The following is a 19,708-nucleotide window of genomic DNA, read 5'->3' on the forward strand; positions in this document are numbered from 1 at the left end:
ACTGTATCATGCACACTGGTAGATGTTCCTTCTCTTCCTTCTCCCATTGCTGTTGCTCATTGGTATTTGTGGAAGATAACAGATTTCAGGTTATGAAACCTATGTGGTATAAGGGAGTGTCATCACCTCTAACACACAAATGAATTGTCATCATTATAAAAAAAATCTATCTTTGGTCCTTTACAGCTGAGCAGATGAACCGTTCAAAACAATAGGACTTTTTTGTTTTGTTTTGTTTTGAAAACAATGACCTTTCACTTGCCTTGATTGTCAGATGATCCACACATCATTTGATATCCTTTCTTAAATACCTAGATAAAGTTACAGATGTCACACTAATGACATCTACAGATGACACAAAACTGGAAAATGCTGCTTTTATTTTTAAAGATAATGACGTCGATGGCTGCCAGATACAACAACATCCGTAAGAAAGAAGAATGAAACGAAGACCGTTACACTCTTAAGAAAGAGAACTGGAGTTATATAAAAACTTAAATTTACAGGGCAGGAGTAGAGTGAGGGCAGACAGACAGGCCCTGAGAACGTCTCATATCTACACGGACACACAGTGGACAGCAATTAGAAGTTCGAATACCCTGGGGAATGAGAACTGGGCTATTTTTAGTTCCACAAGCCCGGGCATTGTGTCTCAGAACAGATAGTCTTTTCTTCTGAAACTTTAATAAGGCCGCACCTGGCATGGGGTGTGCAGTTCTGGAACTGTACCAGAATGACATAAAAAAAAATTCTAAAATGGAAATTTTCAGGTTTTTGTTCTCCTAAGAAAGAAATGCAGCCATATCTTTTCTTTCCCCCAGCTCTTTCTGACAACGTCTCAACTGTTTGTTGATTGGCTCATAACCGAGCATATCCAAAAGAACTGTGAACGCCTACTAAGCAAATTATTCCCCAAATTATCATTTCCAAGCCCAAGCTCTGGCCTACTTCCCAAATGCCTGTTGAAGCCTGCCCACTCCTCGGGGTTTCCCATCTCAATTATGGAGCTCTGTGACTCCACTTGGTCCAACTGTAGAGCATCCTGAGACTCCACTCTTTAAACAACACATCCTATTCACACCAATTACAATTAGCTTTACCTGCACGTAGACCCATAGACTATAACCACACATCATATCCTCCCATGCTCCCACACAGATGCAGATCACGTGAGCTGCCTTCTCAGAAGACCCCACTGAAGCAATAAGACCACAGAGGGTCGGGCACCCCTTGCTCCACCACTAACATTTTCTATTCCTGCCTTGCACTACTTCACAGCACTCCGGCATCTCCGCTGTTCCTATAACACCCAAGGCAGATCCGACTTGTGTCTTTGCCTTTGAGATTCTCTACGCCTGGAATTGCCTTATCTGGATAGACACATAGCTTCTTCCCTCCTCAAATTTTATTTCAAAACTATCTTTTTTTTCATCAAGCGGGGGAGGGGCATTTGTATTTATACCATACATTCTCTTTCCTCTTCTTCATACTTTTTCTTTCCCCATATGCCTTTCTCTATCTGCAGTGCAAATGCCCTCCGCAAGGAGTTTAAATAGCACTTTCTACTCTCACCCTGTCTAGCTGGAACACTGCTCTGGGAATTGAATTTTTTAATCCTCAGAAAGATATTCACAGAAGTGGGTAATAGCTAACGCAAACATCCGCTTTAAAAATCTCAGAAATTAGGAGCATGGAGTTTCTGAAATCCAGTGGAAAGAACACTCATTCAAGAGCTGACGTGGCCAGCTGGTGTTTGCAGGGACCGTTAGGGTCAACTCACTCAAAAGTCACGAGCACTATTAAAACAGAACTACTCTTGCCGTCCCCTCACACCGACAGCAAGAGAAAGTGGAAACACTGCTCAGTGTCCAAAATCTCTTAGTTAATGGGGTCGGTCTCCCCGGAAGATGTGGCTCCAGAGTCCACATTCTGACATAAAGATCTCCAAGTGCTTGGGCTCAGGACTCCCTTACACACCTGAAAATCAATGCAGACCCAGAATAGTTTTGTTTCTGTATAATATATGATTGATGTTTATTGTATTCAAAATTAGAGTTTTCAATAGAACACCTTCATTCAATTATTTCAATAATTATTATTTAATGATAAAAAACTCACTATATACTAACACATACACCATATTTTAAAGTGAAATTATTGTATTTTCAAAAAAAATTAAAACAAAACATAAACCAAAAACAAAGCAACCAAACATTTGGTGTGATTGGTGATAATCTTGGTTGTCGACTTCACCACATCTGAATCAACCAGAACCAAGCATTTGGCATGCCTATGGGGATTTTCCTGGTTGTATCATTCGGGGTTGGAAGACCCACCTTAAACTGATATCAGCTGGGGTAAGAAGACCCACCATCTAGGGGCTGGAGAGATGGCTCAGAGGTTAAGAGCATTGCCTGCTCTTCCAAAGGTCCTGAGTTCAATTCCCAGCAACCACATGGTGGCTCACAACCATCTGTAATGAGGTCTGGTGCCCTCTTCTGGCTTCAGACATACACACAGACAGAATATTGTATACATAATAAATAAATGAATAAATAAATATTTAAAAAAAAAGACCCATCTAAATCTAGGCCACAACTTCTGGTGGTGGCCCATATAAAAGGACATGGAACAGGGAAGCTTTTGGGTTTTGCCGGCTTGCCCTCCCTCTCACCCACAAGTTCATCTACCCCGTTGCTGAGACACTCCTCCATATCATAACCTATTTCTCCTAGATTCCAGTGTGGAATGGAGTCCAGAAGCTCTCTAGGTATTCTCCAGAACTCCCCAATCAGATTGGGACTGATGAGACAGCCAGACTTGTGGACCAAACAGCTACCAGATCCTTGGCCTTTCTGCCGGGAGACAGCCATCACTGGACCACACAGCCCACAGCCTGTCAGCCATGCGAATAAATTACATTTATTTGTCCTATCAGTTCTGTTCCTTTGGAGACCTCTGACTAACACACCTGCTGAAAGGAGTGGTATCCACGGGCCTGGAATATCTGGTTTAACAGAAAGCAGCTTGATGGTCCTAGCTTTCAGTCCGCTGCAATGGGTTGTTTTGACTGACGTCCATGAAGATAATCCAGCTCCATAGATGCATAATTGGAAAAGGCAGTCAGTTTAATAGCTTTTTCAGTTGCTGGAGCCGTACTTGAACAGCATGCTGTACCTGATGAGGGATAGTCTCGTCAAGGTTAGCTGCAGTGTGGAGTCTGAAAGTGTAGCAGCGAACTTTCTGTCGTCTGTTTCAGTAGAAGCTCTGTCTTCTCTGCGTTTTCACCAGCTCGTCAACTGAGGCGAGACTCTTCGATGTTATGCAGTGGACATTGAGAAGATACAAGTTCGCTGGGCATCACCAATCTTCCCAAAATTGCTTTTAGAAGCCACTCTTTTAATGTCACCTCAGCTGTCACTTAAAAAGGCCTTAAAAGGTGAAAAGCTGACAAGGTCCTTGTTGGAGCCACGTGTTTTCTAGAATTCTATTTTTATGTACAAATTCAAACCTCGTTATTGACAATTGTATGTGGCTGTCCCAAAGGCCTTTATACTCACCGATCCTGCTTATAGGCCTTAGCTTTCAGAGGCAGTCATGCTTGTCTCCTGATGCTTTGTGTGGCTGTGTTTATATAAAACCCTCATCTATCTAGGGAAAAACCTACTTCAACGCCATGATTAACGTCGCTAATAAAAAATTAAACATGTTTCTGAGGTAGAGACAGCTTTATTCACCCTTGCTTCTGACTCACGGCTGCAAACGCCAACACATTACAAAAGATAAATAGCGTCTTGGCACCGTTGGGAGAGTTCTTGACCACTTGCCCCTTGCAAAGGCCTTGGGCATCACAGAGCATGTAGAGGCCACTCACTGGGGACCGATTCACAGGGCCAAACAAACATAAATTGTGTCATTTACCTTCTCCAGGCTGCAGTCCCCCCCCACCATAAAACAAAGATATATATCTTATATGTATGTATATGTATATGTATATAAATATATACGTATGATATATCACTCTGGTTTGGCAAAATTGCCAAGGCAACTTTATACATTCGTAAGTTGAGGTCTCAGAAAAATATGTGGCACACCAAATATTCTTGAAAAGTGGTGTCTATGACTCATGGTCATGGCTAAACCAGTGCAAATATTAAAGAGAAATTCTTGTTTGCCCCGCTGCTTCATCCCAGTTGAGCACAGCGGACCCCAGTGTGACTAGGGCTGCAGAAAGGAGCAGCGGAGCTCATTCTTCTCCGTTGATCCGGCATCTTCCTAGTAAACTGCTAAATGATGCCGGCAGCAGTCGGGTGAAGTCGAAGTTGTGAAGACTACAATCTGTTCTTGGGTTCTAAATGCGCTGTCAACCAGCCATGTGACCTTCTTTCTAGTGTAATGTCAGACTTGGATAATGATAACATCCTGGGAGGTAGCCATGAGGATTAAATGAGATAACACACAGGTAGATGCTTAGTAATGTGTGTGCCCCCAAATAAGTGTTCAATTAATGGCTAGCCTCTCGTTCTTATAATAACAGGGCTCAGCGGGTAAAAGTACCTGCTGCCAAGCCTGGTGACCTCAGTGCAATCTCAGGGACCTTCACAGTGGAAGGACAACACCAATTTCTGCATGTTGTCCTCTGACTTCCACATGTGAGCCTTGGTATGAGTGCCTAGAAACACACACATACACAGAGGTGCAAAATCAACCAATCAACCCATATAAAAATAACATTGGGCACCTTTTGTTAGGTTCCAGTCTCAGTTCAGCATCACTTCCTCTGGGAGATTTTTTATGGCCACCCCATAAAGGTTACCCATTTTCAGATCTCATTGATCCCTACATCCCTGCTTCTAGACATGTAGCAACAGCAGCACCGTGTCTTGTTACACATGTGATTACACTTTGCCATGTACGCGAGGTTCCAAGTTCAATGAAGACAGACAAGAGTCTCTTTTGCCCTCTATTATACGCCTGGTGCTGGCTCGAGGCCCGGCACAAAGCAGGTTTCAATAAGTACTTACTGAAAGAATGAATGAAATAACTAATTTACTAGCTTGGCAAGCCATAGCTTTACTTCATTATAACTTTATCAGAACTTCCTCTAGCACTTGTGACTCCAGTGTGGTCTGTGGACCAGGACCAGTAACCCATGTTGAAATGCGGATTTTAGCCCTGACTACAGCATGAAAAGCTCACATGTTAACACAGTCAGCCCCAAGGTAATGTCTATGTTCAAAGTACTCATGCCCTGCTTCTCTCTTTTGGGCCATTGTGGTGGAGAGAGAAGAGAAGACTCAGGGGAGGAGAAAGAGAGAAAAGAGGGGGAACAGAAGTGAGGAAGTAAAGCAAAGAAGAAAGAAGATGTCTCCCTGATTCCCCATGAGGAGCAGCCCCCTCCCGCTATTCCAGGTCCATTCCATCCCAAATACAAACACTGCAGCAAACATTGCCCTGTCCTAACCCCAGCTGACTCGTTGTTCAGCCAGCTCTCCTCTCATTTTATATATATTGTTTTCTTTCCAGGAGACTATTTAAGACTAGGTTAAATAATTTATTATAGACTTTAAATTCTAAAATATTCTCCAGAGGCTAAAGAAACTCCATCCGTGCCCACTCCTAGATAAACATCACCAGACCATGCTTTAGTGTTGCCAACTCTGAATGCCTGTTTGTCCTTTGCAATGTACAGCAAAAACGTCTCCATTCTAGCACCAAATCAGAACTTGGGCAACACAGAGGAATTTTAAAGCAAGGAAACAACTTCCTGCTGCCTGTCCCCTCTCCCGCCCAAAGGGTTGGGGGCACCTAGCTCTCTCTGTAATAGAAAGGCTATTGGTTTCAGAATTTATCACCATATAGACATGGTAAAGCATATGCAGAAATCTGATGAAGGCTCTGTTTTCCCATGCTCGATCTTCCTAACATTGTGGGGACCTGGCACTGTCATTCCCCTTGCTGCCATGGTCCCTGCTCCCAACAAACAAAACAGTCTTGGTTTGTTACCCAACAAACCTGGAACATAAGTACATCTCTTTCTCTCTCTTCATTTCTGGTTTTATTGTGTTTTCCTTGGGCCTAGAGATGGTTCAGTTGAAAAAAAAAACCCAAAACTGGCTATATAAGTATAAGAACTCGGGTTCAACCCCTAGCACCCACATACAAACCTGGGGGCACACCTATAATCCCAGATTTCGGGAGGCGAAGTCAAGAAGATCCCTGGGGCTCGCTGCTCAGCCAGTTTAACTAAATCATTGAGCTCCAGGTTCAATGAGAGACTTTCTCTCAAAAAATAAGATGGAGAGAGATTGAGAAAAACAGCCAGTGTTGACCTCTGCACACACATGTGCCCTCACTGGAACACTTGTACACTCAGAGAGACAAAGAAATGCTGGTGGAAATGACAGGAAGAAACGAGGGAGGAGAAGAGAGAAAGCGAAGAGTTCGAGCTGGAACTGGTCTGCAAACGTGACTTACAGAGAGTGTGTTTGTCTAACTCACTACACCTCCGAGGTTAGAAGGTGAAGGATTTTTTTTTTTAAAAACATAAAACCCACTACAGGTTTGTCTATTTTTTTTTTATCTTTTCCCTTTACCTGTTTGAGGGTTATTTTTAAAAACTCTTGCTTCCACTATTGAAATACGTTTCTTTTCTGCCACCTCTGTAATTCATTTCGGTCTTTATGAACTCACAAAGATGTCTCTGACTCATGGTCAAAGCTCTGAAGTTTCCTATAATTGCCCAACGACCCTGGCCCAAGGAGGCATCTATTGTTATCAGCACGGTGGTACCCAGAGAAAATAATACTTGGTGAGATTGATGGGAAATCACATCTTCACGGGACTCTTCACCTGTAGACTTCTTGGTGGCAGGCAACACAGATAGTCTGTGATGGTCTCTTTGTAGCAGAGAGAACATCAGTCCCCAGATGGCTACTGACTCTCTCATCCTTAGACATTGGTGTCTCTGGGAGGAAAAGTCTAGACGGTGAGGATAGGAATCTCCCTCCAGTCTTCTGGGGCATTGGTGATGACAGATGAAGTTGGTTTCCCTGGGAAGATGGTTAGAGGGGTGAGCAGTGCAGCCTGGGGAATGAGCTACAGAAGGCTGTGCATGGAAACGCTGTTTGGATGTTTAAAGTCGAGACAGCATTCTATTTGGCAAGGAGTTGCTAACTTAGAACATTAACCACGTATAGCATCTTGCAGGCAGTTAGGCTGTTGGACTAGTGTGCCATGACCAGCTGTCTTACCACACATTAATTCTGTGACAAGTGACAAGAGCTGTCTGTTTCCTTCACTAGTTGTGCCGTGTCACAAGTGACGCTTCCTGTAAGCTTTCTGATGTGCTACAAAGAAACATGGCTACAGGGGCTAGAGAGACGAGGGGTCAAGCAGCAATCTGCTGGCCTTACAAGCGTGAGGACCTGTGCTTGATCCCTAAAACCCGTGTTTTAAAAGCCTGATGTGGCATGCCTTAGTAATCCCAGCATTGGAGAAGCTGAAGCAGGTATTCCAGGGCTCACTAGCCCAGCAAGCTAGCCCGCTTGGCTCACTAGCGCAAGCTCCAGACATGGTAGACTCTACAAACCAAAACAAAGAAAACAAATCAGACAAAGGGGACAGACAACACCTGAGAAATGACCCCAGAGGCTCTGGCCTCCATACACAAGCAAACATATATGAACACATGTGTGTTCACACACACATACTGGAACATACAAAAGGATTTACAGTACAGAAAGGGGAACAGTGCTGCCCGTTGGGATGATCTGGGGGACACAGTCCAGGTCACACACCATGCCGGCTCAACCTGAGTCTTGGAAGGATGCAGGAGCAGGCTTTGTTTGAAAGTGTCCCAAATGATTCTAATACGAAACCAAGTTACAGTTTCTAATATTCTAATACGAACCAGAGTTCCAGCTTAAAGGGGTTATGAGCAGGGTAATATGGGCAGATCTAATATCACTTTAAATGACTCAGCCGGGACTCTTGGCAGTGATGGATCCTGGGCAATCGAGGAGGGCAATTTTCAGAAGGTGTCGACAACTGTTTTGGTATGTTTTATGAAACATTTTATGAAAAGTCAATTTTGCCTACAATAAACGTCAGCACTTCTGGAAGTATAGGAGATAAGCCCACAACTTTGATCTAAAACAAAACAAAACAAACCAACAAACAACATCCAAAAACAACTTCACCGAGGCTTTCACCTGTGTTCTCTGCTGCAGGCACAGGGACCACGGCTGATGATGTGCAGGTGAAGACCAGGATGGAGACAGCAGCAGCAACAGGCATTCACAGCGTCTGCCCTAGCCAGCTACTGTGCTAGCCACGGGGCGGCAAACACCACCAGTGTTTCCTCAGTACATATGATAACTGAAGAGGTCAAATCACTACCTCCGTCTAAAGAGCCAGGGCATGTCAGAGGTGAGGTTTCAAGCCCCGGATACAATCTACAATTTTAATTTTTTAATCGAATTTTAAATTTTCAGTTGGCATCTCCAGAACACCAGAACTATAGCCTCACAATACCCTATATAAAGCATTTGCTGAGGTTAAGCATGTTTGGATTTCTGAGCCTGGGACAGAACATGGGAACTTGGTGGTTTTTACCAAAATGTATTTATTAGTAGATGCCGCAAATGTCAGGACACAAATTAGAGAACATTTCACTCATTAAGGTAGAAAGGATGACGGTGACTTACATTATAGAGGGTATCTTTAGAGGAGCCTGCCAGAGACTAAAGGAAGCATGCCACGGGAGTGAAGGGCCACACGACAACAGCAGAAGTCGAAAGCGTCCTGACAAAATAAATTCCTCTCCTGGATCAACTAATTCTCACGGTTTAGCTGAACTGAAATCACTTGCAGGCTTTTTCAACGCATTAAGGAGCCAGCCAAGTCCCGGGGCTTCTGATGAACTGAAATTTGCATTTCTTAGTGAATTCTCATGAGCAGCTTTGGACTACTCTGTGTGGAGTGCCTCTTCCCCCAAACCAAAGAACTGTCTGGAACCCCCACTGCTTGTGTCTAAACCGGGGAGAGAGACGCCAGGGTCGGCAAGCCCCGCTCCAAAATTCCCCAAGACCCGAGGCTTTCTTTGCCTGCAAGGAGTGGTAGTGAAATTTTACTGTTGGTTTTGGGAGCAATTAATACTGAAGCTGTCCAGTGGGAGGAAATGGGAAACCACAGCTTGAGGCTGAGCGGAGGGAACCTAGGATTTTATGGTGTTTCTGTCCCCTCAGTGCCCCTATTCACAGGCGGGTGAGGGCCTGAGGCAAGAGCGTTGAGAAACACTAGTTCTTTTGTTGTGGGAGTGAGGAGGGCGTCCGATTTGCAGGGAAATAATGTTTTCACAATTCCTCCTCCAATTCTGAGACTGCACCTCTTGACTACAGCTGAGTTTGTCTGTTTGTCTCAGGTGCTTCTGCAGACCTCAGCGCCCAGCCAAGAGCTAAGAGGGATAAGCAGGAATCCTAGCCGGGAAGAACAGGAGCAAGGCCTGGCCAGGCTCTGTGGATGCAGCTGGGACAGATGAGAGCCCTGGGAAACCCTTCCACTTCTAATTTAATTCCTATGCTCAGTTCTTATTTTCCAGGATGGAAAAAATCTCGACTCTGAAAGGTCAGCTTCCAATTGTTGAATCTCCCTCTCAGGCCACACCCACCGACTCCCACAAACGGGCCCTGTAGCTCTGAAGGTCACCTCTGCCCAAGAACAGAGGAACAGGAACCTTCTAAGCCTGCTCTCCTTTTTGCCAGGTTGCTTTGCCAGCTGACAGTCATCAGCCGCGTTACATTCCTGGCAGGTCCCCTCTGAACCCGCCATTATTGGCATGGAGGGTAAGGAAAAGAGGGCATTGACTCCTAGAGACCGGGAAAAGGAGGTGAATTCAAGACTTCCGGGTTCTGTGTTCCATCTCCTCGTTCATTTCTGCTATCGTTTCTCATCGCTCTGGAGAAGTCTTGTGGAAATTTCTCGAGATCTACTTGGCAGTCCCCTTAGCTACTAGACCATTACGGTCCCAGAGATACTTAGTTCAGGATTTTCGTTGTCCTACTGCTGACCAAGAAGGAAGAGTCTGAGAACAATTATCCAGAAGGCAAATACGGCCCGAGTCAGCACAATCCTGGCTCCTTTTCACCGGGGACTTAGACCGTTCCTAGCCGGGTAACCGAGGTCCACACTCTCTTTCCAGAAAGGTAGTATTTTTGTCTTCATGTATATTTCACACAAGAACACAATTAGGGGAGATTGCCTCAACAGAGGAAGCTGATTAAGTTCACAGATTCATTGCAAAACCATTCGGGAGTTGTGGAAAATGAGTTTCACTGCTAAGCTTTCTTTAAGGAAAAAAAACCAAAAAACCAAACTGCATCTTGAATTATCCATCTATAACAGATCATAAAATACCCATAGTCTTCCATGTAGTTTACTCATCTCGAGAGAGATGCTGAATGCTTCTTCCAGGTTCCTAGTACCGTCCTAAGAATTCAGTGATTTTACGGGGTTTGGGGGGTAGGTAGGGCGTGGGGGTGGTTCTGACCCTACAGTAGGGTTGGGCAGACAGTGGCATGCTGCCAGGATACATGTCACAATAGAAGACTGTACTTTGCAAAGCTTGCAAGCCAGTGGGCGGGTGAGCCTTGTTTTGTTTGAGTCCCGGGAAAGCTGCTGTAAATAGGATTGATGTAAAATGGAATCCACTTTCAATAGCAACGAAGACAGCATTAGTGATGCACTTTTGACCCAAGTCCTGGAGAAATAATCAGAAGCCATACTTCCAAATCCTTGCTCTAATGGGGATGCCAACGCACAGTTTCAGCTTTCGCTTATTTAAGATGGTATCTCCCATGCTGTTGCTGACAGGACACTGGCTTTCCCAGCTTCTTCAGAATATATGGGGTTTTAGGGTGAGAACATTCAATGGTGCTCTGTGTGGTGTGCCCCTTCATTCAGAATCTTTAACAATTGAATAAAAGGGAACAGTTCATAAAACTCTACCTGAACTAAGCAATTTCTGTTTATTTTATCAAATCAAAATGTCAAGAATACTGAGATGAACATTATCTCCTTTGCCACACGCAGGGCTTGAGCATTGGATTCGTTTATTGAAATTAATGGTTAAAAGGGCAAGTTGGCTTCAAATCCATTCTCACTGCCCAGTCTATGATCACTAACCACTAAGCTTACCTCATTTCTGATCCTCTATCACGGAACTGCTAAATGGACCTTAACTCACCATTGCTTTGTTTAAAACAGTAAAAATGCAATTGAGTTCCTTTCTAGCCCTAACAGGTGATCGTCTCTGCTGGGATCTGTAGTTTTCAGTAGCAGAGCCCTCCCGGTATCGCTTTAGATAACAGCTTGCCCAGCATCATATTGCTGTCTTCCCGTCTTCCATGGCTTCCCTTCCCATAATCCCTTCAAGCATGCTTTCTAGGATTCACAGCTGTATTTTTGTTGGATATACAAAAGTGTAAGGGATCAGGTTGGTGCTGGGTTTGTAACCTACCTTTGATAAAGCTAATTTGCTATGCAAAAGTCAAGTGTGTAAATCATGATTTAAAAAAATGATGTTCAATGTCTAGAGTGTTATGAGATTTACATTTATTTTCTCTGCCTCTTCCTTCTCCTCCTCTTCTTTTACGGAACTGTAACTCAGGAATGCAAGAAGACTTGTCCTCTCTAAACAAGAACAATAGGCCAGTGGGTCTTGCTGCTGCCTCCTCTTACAGGTCATCATCCTGTAATAGCTGCCAAGTTCAGGACATCGTTGATGCAGAGGCACAGAGAAAGCAGAGCAGCAACGACACAGGAAGAAACATGATCCACAGCTGGAGCACAGAGGGTCAAGAGCCCGCTGGCGGAGGCACAGATGCAGGAACTCCTGGCTCACGTTGGATAACGAGGAATCTGGGATTTAGATTGCTTGTGTTATTAGTATCTTATGGTGGAATTATATAAGAGGAGAAAGAGGACTGGGGAGAGGCAAAGGGTGATTCGGAATCCTCCAGTTAACCGCAAGTTAACTGTTAACCGAAACTGGAAAACACACACAAGGGCAGTAGAGATGGCTCAGACAGGAAAGCGCTTGCAATGCGCGCATGAGGACCCAAGTTTAGACTCCTCAAACACACTTTAAAAGCCTAGAATGTTAGGGCACACCTGTAATTCCAGTCATGGGAGACAGGACGATTTCTAGAGCTAGGCAGCCAGTCAGTCTTACCACAAAGTGGGCTTCAGATTCTGTGAGAGACCCTGTCTCAAAACAATGAAGTGGGGGACGGTTTCAGAATATCCCTAAAGTCGATCTCCGCCCGCCCCCCCCCCCACACACACTTGGGAATCACACTGTCTTCTAATGACCTCTCTGGTACAGACACTTGCTCCGGAAATGGGACTTTTGAGGCAGGCAGAGTGAAGATTGCAGTTATTATCAGTGGCCTGTCATAGCAGGGGTTGAGTTCAAAAAGGAGAAGGGATGTGCTCAATTCTGTGCCATTTCACATGACCCCTGACCTTTTCATTTCCCTTCACCTCAGTGAAGCTGGCTTCCTGAACAGACTTGGCTATGTCTAGGAACATCTGTGACAGGATCCATCCTGCTTTTGCCACTGCGGATAGTCAAGAGTAATTTAATGGTCACCTAAATGGACTCAGCCCTTCCTTTCTCCATGGACCAAAGACCCTGCGTGGATTACTGTTGTTTGCAGAGGGGTTTTGTTGTTGCCTCTGCTGTCGATATACTCCAAAGGTTTTCCCCTTTGACCTCCAGAACATCTTTGAAGGCGGAAACTATCACTGGTTGTGTGAATACACCGAATCTTGGGAGAAATGGACATTTAAGAACACATCTTTCCAGGGCATGCAAAGACAGTCAGCTCAGGCTGACTCTGAGCACAGGCTGTGATATGTACTCGCCACAGTGAGCTCCCGTCCCAGCCTCAGTGTCCCGGTATGACTGGACAGGAACACCTCTTTCCATATTACTTTGCTAGACAGATAAGGTACATTTCGTTCTAGAAATATAAAGGAAAAATGTGGGACCCATGTATCAAATGTGAATTTGTGAATGCTATTACTGTAAGTGGGACCTCTAATCTTGCTGGGTAAAAAACCAAGAGACCATTTATTTCTGGAGTAACACTAATTATATGACTATATAAATTCATCTGGATACAATTGCCATGAGTACCAATGCTGCCTGAAGCCCATGCCAACTTAAAGTAGTTGAATCGCAGTTGACATATTAGAGTTTGCTCTGTTTCTCTACCTTACCAAAAACACTTGAAATTGCTTTTTAGTCATTTTAGTTTTTGAAATACCACATGCAATAAGGCCCTTTCTAAAATTAGGTTATCTCATAGGAAATAATGAAAAAATAAATGGGATTTGGGCTGAGAATATCAGTAGTTACATGAAAAGCTTTCAGAGTAAAGTAGAAGCTATTGGGCAGAAAGGTGTGGATGCTGCTCCGTGGCACAGCACTTGCCCATCTGAGAAAGCCCCTGGGTTCAATCCTTAGCACCTGAAGAGACTATTGAGTAGTAAAAAGAGATGAGCTATCAAGTCACACAAGCAGGGAAAAGTTAACCCAATGCCAAGTGAAAGATGCTGATGTGAGTGACCATTGAGATGATCCGACCTCTATGACATTCTGGAACAGGTAAAGCTAGAGAGCAGGGAAGCATTAGCACCTGCCTGGGGAGAGTGGGAGGTGGGAACGTGGGTGAGCTGTTAGAGGACATGAGACTTTTAGGGTAGAAAGACTCCTTTATAATTTCCCGGACAGTGGTAGGTATGTGTCATAATACTGGCCAACCGCACCATGGACAAGGCAGAGTGAACCTACAGCAAACTGTGTCCTTGGGATGTAATATAATTAGCATAATAGAGTATTGGTACTGCCATATCACCAGTTTAGCAAACCCTAAATGCAAATGACATGGCTAGGGAAAAGTAGAAGGAGGTGCTGGGGAGTAGGAGGCGAGTCATTGTTCTGTCTTTGTGTTTACCATATAAACAGAATTTACCCATACAGTCTTAATTTTAAAAATTAGACATGAAGCTGAAGAGACACACACAGCATTTCCGTAGATGGCACGCCTGTTTTGGGGGGGAAGGGGAATATTCTCAAGCCTCCCTAACACCTTGGCACTTGAGCTGTGACAACCACAGAGTATATGAAAGGTCAATTTCATCGTCTCAGTGAGTCAAAAAAGACAAGGCAGACTTTGTCCCCAGGAGAATTCACCCCTTGAAACCCTCGCGATGGCAGGAGATAAAACAATACTCCTTATCAAGGCGAATTAACCAGCAAAGACACGTTTGCTCTCCATTTATCCTATAGGCTTCTAAGGACAATGGGTCTTCTGTCCTTGTACCTGCGGTGGGGGCAAGAGCCAGGACGGAGGCTGCTGGGGGCTAGATGAGGTCACTGGCTTCAGATTTCTTACCTGCGTCTCCAGTGATACATCCCATTCCGTAACATGCCTTCCATGGAAGAACATGCTCTTAGGATGCAGAGGGATGTGAGCAGGTCCCAGTCTTATTGGAGGAGAGAGATAAAATGAAAATCCTAGCTGGAGGGAAATAGAACATGGCTGTGGCATGGTTCAGCTTTCAAGCAGACTTCAGATCTGAGTGCCTTGAAGGTCTTGCTGCTGCCTTGACCCCAGCTTCTAGTGTAGCACCAGGCACAGGGCAGGGGGCTCACCAGAGGCTCGGCAGGTGGATGAACCTTAAGGTCTCGTCTGTAAGAAAAGAACACAGAAAACCAGCTCGTCCACATCAGGTTTACCCATCTGTTGCACTAACGTTTCTTGGCTCACGGTTTTACATGTGTGTGTGCTGATGTCCTGCATCCTGAACCCTCACTTGGAACAGGATCTGTCAGTTTTGACTTTCCCTTTGCCTTTTTGGGGGAACAATGTTCCAATTTTACTTTGAAGCCACCAACCTTTCCCCTCCTCTTAAAATGTGAAGGCTGAATTCAATACTTCTGTTTCACCTAAGGGGATTGGGTTTGGCCAGCCAATCAGGGTGCTGTTTCCATTTACTCAGAGAACAGCACATAATTCATGCTGAACCCACGTAAATCTCCTCCTGGAAACTCACTGGACGGTCTGCAGCGCTTTTGCTGACCGTGACCAGGTAAGCCTAAAGTGGAAGGGCTAGGAGACGGCTCCATGGGTAGAGCAACTGCTGTTTAAGTATGAGGATGTGAGTTAAATCTCTGGAATCCACACAAACACCAGGTGGGCGTGGCGCTTGCCTGTAATCCAGATGCTTGGGAGACACAGACAAGGATCCCAGCGAGGGCTGACTAGCTAAGCTAGCTTAAGCTACAAGCTCTGGGCTGTAATGGAGAGACTCTGCCTCAATGAATAAGGTGGAGAGTGATTAACTAAGATTCCTAGGGTCAGCTTTGAGTCTATTTACCTACACACACATACATACACACATATACACATATTCATACACACACATACATACATACACACACATATTTATACACACACATACATACACGCACATACCCATATTCATACATACACACATGAACACATATTCACACACACATACATACATACACACATATGCACACATACCCATACACACAGTACATACATACACACACATGCATACACACAATACACACACATACACACACACACACACACACACACACAAATATGTACACACGCATACAAGTGCACCTGAAGTTTGAAAAGAAAACCAAAACAGAAGGAAAGTGAGGCACAATTTGCAAAAGAACAGCCCCGATAAAAATAGTCTCATAATATGAACTGGCCAAATCAGAAGTCAAGGGATTCACTGGATCCTTCCATGAGACCAACAAATTCCCAGAACTTTGGTTGCCTATTGTAATAGACCCATCTACTCTTCTCCCTTTTATTAAAGTCTCCATTGCTAGTCCATATAGTCTTGTCATTCTGGTTAGAAATCAATAGGAAAATTACAATTGGAATGGTTGTACCCAGAGTCCCATCCATCTTTTTTGGTCCCTGTCACACCTCTAATTGGACAAAGAGCATCTGAAATGGAGTGCTGGAAGTATTGCTACTGAGTTCCAACCAAAGGCACATGTCACATCTTCATTGCTGGGCATTCTACAGCAGCCACCATGGCTATGAAATCATTAGTGGCTTAGAAGTTTGCATGTTGCACAGTCAAGGCCAGTACCTGGCTCACTTCATGAGGATGGGACCCTATATCACTGCCCTTTCATAGCCTCCATACTCCATTTAAGTGCAGGAGTGGTGCTCAAAAGTGAGGGAAAGCTGGATTCAGAGATAACCTTAATTCATGGGTGAGCTAAAAGGAGGGAGAATTTATTACACGTTCATCACTTATAGGAAGCAGCATGCACCAAGCACTGATGTTGCGTTCGGGGTGCTCCCTGCTCTCCTGGGTCTCCTTCTCACCTCCTTCCCCATGCTTTGGGGTAAGTCCTGCTACAATCCCTGCTTTACAGTACAAGGAAAACACCCAAAAAAACTTCAAAAATTTACCCTGATTACTGAGTGGGATTCAAATGAAGTAGCGTGAACCAGGCTTTCAACCATGACATAACATTGTCTTTTTGATAGCAGAGACTGAAACTCTACCTCTATCATTAGTTTTAGAATCGTGACAACTCGGGCTGTACCTGGAAGTTAGTTTCAACATCAGTAAACCTGACAGAAAAACTGGGGTGGCGAGAAGGAGAGAGAGAGAGAGAGAGAGAGAGAGAGAGAGAGAGAGAGAGAGAGAAAGAGAGAGAGAGAGAGAGAGGTAATTTCCTTCATGTTAATCAGCCTGGAACCGAGGTCAAATGCAGAGATTGCTTAGAGTTTTCTAGAAGAGCCCCCGCTGTTCACACTTGAGTAATCCATTCACCAAGAATGTGGCTGACAAAGACTTGAGGTTATGGAAGCTTCACTTATCCTCTGAAAACCAGACCCCAAGTACACCTCTGGGCTCCTGGCCCACGGAAACTGAGAGAGAAAATGAAGGATCATTTCTACAGTAAGTCCCTGAGTTTGTGACTACTTGTTTCAAGGAAACAGATATCCTACGGGTGTCCTTATTCACATCTGAGTCTATTATTGCATTGAAAATATGTTTTCTATAAGCTAGAAACATAGACTAGAGATCGACTTCATAAATAAATTTCAAGTTAGTTAGATCAATTTTCCCAGAAGTTCCAAAAAAGTGAGAAGACTAGGGCTCATCACCTCCACCTGGGGTTTCAGAATAGCTATCTTAAAAAGTATTGGTCATGATGGTACTCATGAAGCAAGCAGTCACTGTGTTTAAGCAAAACAACCTTGGCATCTATATTTAACCAACATGTGCAGTCCAAATCTTTGCATTGCTTTTATCTATTCTCGGATTTCATTTTATCTATTCTATCTGTCTGCTCTGCTCTTATCTATTCTCTAACTTCATTTGACTTGTATAATTATTTGTATCAACCCTGCATTAGACTTCCGCGTGCCAGTCTAACAAGTCCACACTAGAGAGCTGTGGTTAGTTCTCCTTTTAAAGAATCTCGTAATGATTAAAGTGTTGGGTAGTTTCCTTATGATGGAAAGAAAACTGTAGCTTGCTACTGGGGACACTGTAGCCATCACATGTGGTAGGGACCCAAGGTTGTAGAAGACCAAGTAGACTAAGTCCTCAACTGCTTGTCAGAGATAACCATCTTCTCTCAGGCCTTTTCCTTCCCTTTGGTACTTGCCAGGTGTCAACTAGAGAACCTTCAGCTCACATACATGATTCAGAGTTCCAGAGCCCTGCCAGCTCTTTGACTGGGACCCTCCAGTTGTTCCATCCAGCCTTGAGCCACAAGACCAGCCCACACTGCCAGAGAAAATTTATTCCAGGCTCCTGGACTAAACTGATGAAGGTACCAGTCTAAAGCAGGGAAACCACAGACCTGGATAGGCAAACAGAGGAAACCAATATCCCAGCGCTGCTATGAATTAACCTCATCATGAACACTGTAAACACCTCTACTGAAAGAAGGTAAATTAGAGAAAAAAAAAACACAGAAAAAAAAAGAAAAACCCCAATAAACAAATTAACTTCAGATGTGTAAATCCCAATAAAGAAATAAAAATAACATTAAAAGAAATAAAATGCCATCTCCAAAAAAAATACCAATTCTATAGTTGTGGTTAGTAATGAAAATAAAATGGAAGAAGAATTTACAAAAAAGTAATTAAAAAATAATTATAAGTATGGTCGAACAACTTGAATGGTTTGAAATGAAATATCACCCATCATCTCAGGCATCTGAATACTTGGTCCCCAGTTCTTGGTAGCATTTGGGGTGGTTTAAGGTAGTGGTTCCCACTGTGGGTCATGATCCCTATAACAAACCTCTATCTCCAAAAATATTCACATCACAATTTATAATAGCAGCAAAATTACAGCTCTGAAGTAGCAATGAAATTAAGTTTATGGTTGGGTCACCACACCATGAGGAACTGTATTAAAGGATCACAGCATTAGGAAGGTTGAGAACCACTGGTTTAAGGGTGTGGCCTTGTTAGAGGAATTATATCACTGGAGGAAAGGTTTTAGAATTTATGACCCTTGTTATTCGCAGCTTCTTCTCTCTGTGTTGCACTTGTGGTTCAAGATATGAGCTTTAGCTTGCTACTCGCACTATCATGAGTGAGGTTTCCCTGCCATGATGGACTCTTATCTCTCTGGAACCACAAGTCCAAATAAACCCTTCCTTACAGAAGTTGTGTTTGGCATGGTGTTTTATCACAGTGAAGTAGCTAATATACAACTCCAAGAAGACAAAGATAAAGAGATGAGTGAAATGAGGAAACCAATACAAGGTATGAAAATAGAGTTTGAATTTTTAAAGAAAATTCAGACTTTAATGACCTTAGTCAATGTTTTATTGCTGGGACGAAAAATCATAACCATGGATACTTTTAGGGGGAAAAAAAGCATTGATGATGGTTTCAGAGCTTTTAGTCTATTGTCAGCGTGGCAGGGAACATGGCAGCTTTCAGGCAGACATTGTGCTGGAGAAGTAGTTGAGAGCTCTACATACATATCCAGAAGCAGCAGGAAAAGAGAGACACTGGGCCTAGCTTCAACTTTTGAAACCCCAAAGCCTATGCCCAGAGACACACTTTCTTCAACAAGGCCATATCCACTCTAGCAAGGCCACACCTCCTAATCCCTCCCAAGAAGTGCCACTCTCTGATGACTAAGCATTCAAATATTTCACCCCATCGGGGTTATTCAAACCACCATATCAATAATGCTGAAATTAAATATTCAATGAACCAATTATAAAACACAAAGGAAAGACTCACCAATAAGATGGATCATGTCAACAATAAGAGTCAGTAACAAAAGATAAAGTAGAGGAAATTGTTCATTCAATACATTGCAAGAAACTTTTTTAAAGATGTGAAAGGAACATAGGAGAGTTTGGGAATACCATGAAAAGTCCTACCTTCTGAATTATCATCATAGAAGGAGAAGAAAACTATAGCAAGGGCAAAGAAAATGTCTATAGTAAAATCATAGAAGGAAATTACCAAAACCTAGAGAAAGAGATGCCTATGCAGAGAAAGGAGGTCTACAGAATAATGAATAAAATACTAAAGATTCAGAATAGTGAAACCGTATTAGAAGATTCAAGAGAGAAAGACTGAGTCATTTA

General features: G+C 43.6%; 1 long non-coding RNA gene across 1 annotated transcript in view; it reads right to left on the minus strand.

Moving 5' to 3' along the window:
- The window catches only part of LOC148122663 (uncharacterized), a 294,155-nt gene that overhangs the window by 158,942 nt on the left and 115,505 nt on the right, over nucleotides 1-19,708 (minus strand). Inside the window, exon 2 of the long non-coding RNA XR_015737479.1 lies at nucleotides 14,463-14,759. This is a non-coding gene — a long non-coding RNA (uncharacterized LOC148122663). The remainder of the gene's footprint in view (nucleotides 1-14,462; nucleotides 14,760-19,708) is intronic.

The sequence above is a fragment of the Myodes glareolus genome, chromosome 3 (assembly GCF_982192425.1).
Source record: "Myodes glareolus chromosome 3, mMyoGla1.1, whole genome shotgun sequence".
NCBI classification, from domain to species: Eukaryota; Metazoa; Chordata; class Mammalia; order Rodentia; family Cricetidae; genus Myodes; species Myodes glareolus.